The following is a 4,326-nucleotide window of genomic DNA, read 5'->3' as shown; positions in this document are numbered from 1 at the left end:
TTGCCTTCAGAACTTTTCTTCATCCTTGGCCTATGGGAGTTTGATTAAGATGTAGCCTTCTTTGAGTTAAATCAGCTTAGTGTTCTGTAACCTTTCTTTACTTGGATATTTATGTATTTCTTTAGGTTTGGGAAATTCTCTGTTATTAACCTTTGAATAAACTCTCTATTTTTACCTTTCTCTCTCCTCCTCTTTAAGGCCAATAACTCTTAGATTTGCCCTTTGAGGCTATTTTCTAGGTCTTGTGCCTCTTTCTTTTTTAGCTCTCTCTTTTTTGTTCATTTTGTCTCCTCTGACTATATTTTCACATAGGTGTCTTCAAGCTCACTAATTCTTTCTTCTGCTTGATAATTCTGCTCTTAAAAGACTGATGCATTCTTCAGTATGTCCACTACATTTTCAACTCTAGAATTTCTGCTTGGTTCTTTTTATTTATTTCAAAATGCTTGTTAAATTTATCTGATAGAATTCTGAATTCCTTATCTGTATTATCTTGAACTGTTTTGAGTTTACTCAAAACAGCTATTTTAAATTCTATGTCTGAAAAGTAACATATTACTCTTTCTCCAGGATTAGCCCTGGTGCCTTATATAGTTCATTTGATGAGATCATGTTTTCCTTGAAGGTCTTGATGTCTGTGGGTGTTCTTCATGTCTGAGCATCAAAGTGCTACTTATTGTAGTCTTTGCAGTCAGGGATTGTTTGTCGTCATTCTACTTTGGAAGGCTTTCTAAGTATTTGAAAGGACTTGGGTGTTGTGATCAAAGTGGTATTTGTATTAAGGGATAACTGAAGCCAGTAACACTGTGGTTCTGACAGACTTATAGGGGTACCATCTTAAGTGTCGTAAATAAGATCTTGAAGAATCATCTGGATGACCAGGCAGAATCATATGTTCTCTACCTTTACTTTGTCCTAACCAAACTTGAGTTTCTCTTTCTCTGTTCTTGAGACACCTGCAACTCCAGGTGGGGTGACACAAGTACCCATGCGGCCAACATCATTGGATCTGCACTGGGACAGACACGAAGTCAGCACTGGACTGCGTCTCGCTCAAGGCCTGCTGTAATCACTCCTGGCTACTGCCTATGTTTACTGAAGGCCCTGTTGCTCTACAATCAACAGGTAGTGAAGCCAGCCAAGCTGTGTTCTTTCCTTCAGGATGTTGAGTTCCCCAGAAACTGGGTATGTCTGCAGGTATTCTCTGATAGCCAGGGACTGGAATGAAAAAATGTGCACGTCTACCTAGTGTTATATTATACAGTGGCTGAGCTGGCACTGAAACCATACAACAAAATTCTTCTCACTCTTTCTTCTCCTTTCCACAGGCAGAGGGGCTTCTCTCTGGGGCCACCACAACCACAGGCCCATGAGATGTTGTGTCAGGCCACTGTTGCTGTTTACGTTAAGCCCAAAGGCTCTTTAGTTATCTTGTGGTGAAGCTGTCTGGCCTGGGACTCACTTCTCAAGGCAGTGGGCTCCTTTCCAGCTCAGGGCAGAACCAGAAACCAGCAAGTCTCAGAGCCTCACCCAAGGCCCACAGCACAATACCTGGGTATTACCACTGATTATTCAGAGTTCAAGGGCTCTTTAGTCAGCAGGTAATGTATCCTGCCAGAACTGGGTCTTTCCCTTCAAAACAGCAGGTTCATTCCTGGCTCAGTATATGCCTGGAAATGTAATCCAGGAACTAGGGCCTGGAATGGGGACCTCATGACTCTGACTGATGCCCTATCCTACTTTGCTTGAACAATATCCAAGATGCAAGACAAAGTCATCTTTACTCTTCCATCTCCTCTCCTTAAGCAGAAAAACATGGATCACTTTTGGAGCCACAAACTGTGCAGCCGTGGGTTGGAGAAGGGGTGATGCAACAACTTCATAAGCTGCCCCGCTAGCATCTCACTAGGTCATGTGTCTGCCAAGTGCAGTGACTCTGAGCTTAGTTCAGCACCAGGACTTGCCTAGGAGTTGAAATCCTTGTGGCCTGGACTGCCTTTCAAGTTTATTTAGGGCCCTAGAGAACTTTATCTTGCAGTTGTAAGGCTTGCTGGAACTCAGTTTCCAGTTTCCAGCCACTGGGGTGGACCCCTCTGGCTAGGGCTGGTTTAAATACTTCCTCCATGGGTGGATGTGAGCTGAGTTCAGCCTGGTTCTGCTTTCTGCTGTAACAGGGCATCACTGAGATCAATGCCATGTCTCAAAATTACTGTGCTCTCCCTCTCCCGAGCACATAGATTCTGTCTACATCATGTGGCTACTGCCAGAGGATTAATGAGGATGGCACTGTCTTTCAGTGCCTCTTTCAGTGATAAGAAGTTAAAACCAGGTTCTGCGAATGCTCACGTGATTTTTGGTCTTATGAAGGTAATTTTTTTGTGTATAGTTAATTGCTAAACTGGTATCCTTGTTAAGGGAGATCCTTGTTAAGGGAGATGATCAGTAGCACTTTCTATTTGATCATCTTGCTCCACTTCTCCTCCGTATTTTTATTTTTAATTTGATTTTATCTATTTCTAAGAATTAGTTTAAAATTAAAATTAGATCAATTTTGGGGAATTGTGCTTGCTTTCTTATTTTAATTCTGCAATTGGATCAGCAAATGCTGATGTATATCATTTGCAATGTTTTTTATTTATATAGATTTTTTTTGTTGTTGTCGTGGCCTGTTTCACTCTTTAGAAAAATTCTTGAAAGATTGTGTAATTTTTATTGTTTTGTAAATAATAACAATTGCAACATTATTATTATTATTTCCCAGATATATCAGATTCCCTCATTATTTATAACACTGAGTAGAGGAAGAGTTCAGCCTCTTGGTCCTGTTTCAGTCTTAGATATGGCTGTGTGCCTAGGCCTCAGGGATTAGGGCTTCTCAGTGAATCCTCCCACATGTAAGCAAAACATTCGCCTTGCATCTTTAAAAAGTCCCGGGAAAATGATCAGATCCTTTTTCACTTCAAGTGTTAGCACCCCTCTCATGTGTATCACTACCAGCCATTATGTCCACAAATGGTTCTTGCTCCTCTCTCAAAGGAAGATACCTTTTACTTCTACCTATGTCTAAGAAACAGTCAATCTCTGACTGAGTCACTGATGACCATGGGGTTCTTGCTCCTTTCCCAAAAGATTAAGTCTTTCTCCTTATTAGAGAAAGATCTAACACATAGCTGGAATTTCATGTTTACTCACTATTTACTATTATTAATTATATAATGTTTACATTTTAATAAATAACATTGACATTCTATTGCCAAACCAGAACTATTCCAAGCGTTTTAGTTTGAGATCCACAACTCTAACAGTTGCTGTAGGTCAGAAATTCATGACAAGATTGAATGGATATTTGTGGCTAGAGTTTTTTGAGATTGCATTTATATGCCAGCCAGGGCTGAGTCTTTTGAAGGCTTCACTGGGGTTGGAGGATCTCCTTTCATGGTGGATTTCAAGGTAGCTCACACATCTCTTTGGCCAAGTTAGTGCTGCACATTGTTAGAAGGCTATAGTTCCACTTCTCCTGAGTCTCTCCACAGAAGTACTTAAGTACCCTTACTACCTCATGACTATTCTTCCTCAGAATGAGAGGTCCACTACCTTCATTCTGTAACTTGACACAAGTTTCTCTACTTATATCTTGTTTGACAAGAGCTGACCTGATTGTAGTTTATTTAAAAAAAAAAAAGACTCATAGCAAACAAATTTCCTAAGTTCTTTTATGTCAGAAATAACTGACAATATGGAAGAATTCTAGTCACGCATATTTTCACTCAGTACAAAAATATTTCTCTACTGCTTTCTAGTGTTTAATGTACCCTTTAAAAAGTGTGAAACTAGTATTGTCTTTTCCCTTTTATGTGAATTGTTCTTTTCTTTTTTTTTTTTTTTTCTTTGAGATGGAGTTTCGCTCTTGTTACCCAGGCTGGAGTGCAATGGCACGATCTAAGCTCACCGCAACCTCCGCCTCCTGGGTTCAGGCAATTCTCCTGCCTCAGCCTCCTGAGTAGCTGGGATTACAGGCACGCGCCACCATGCCCAGCTAATTTTTTGTATTTTTAGTAGAGACGGGGTTTCACCATGTTGACCAGGATGGTCTTGATCTCTTGATCTCATGATACACCCGCCTCGGCCTCCCAAAGTGCTGGGATTACAGGCTTGAGCCACCGCACCCGGCCTTCTTTTCAATTTTTAAGTCAGATTTTTGTGTTAGGATAGCTCTTTATATTGATTATCTTATATACAGGATTTTTTTCTTCTCTAAATTTCTGAGCAGTGATAACTTCAAGTTTTAAATATTTTTTATTTTAAAAATCTGTCTTAAATTTTATC

The sequence above is a fragment of the Callithrix jacchus genome, chromosome 6 (genome assembly GCF_049354715.1).
Source record: "Callithrix jacchus isolate 240 chromosome 6, calJac240_pri, whole genome shotgun sequence".
NCBI classification, from domain to species: domain Eukaryota; kingdom Metazoa; phylum Chordata; class Mammalia; order Primates; family Cebidae; genus Callithrix; species Callithrix jacchus.
Note: the sequence above shows the minus strand (reverse complement) of the source record.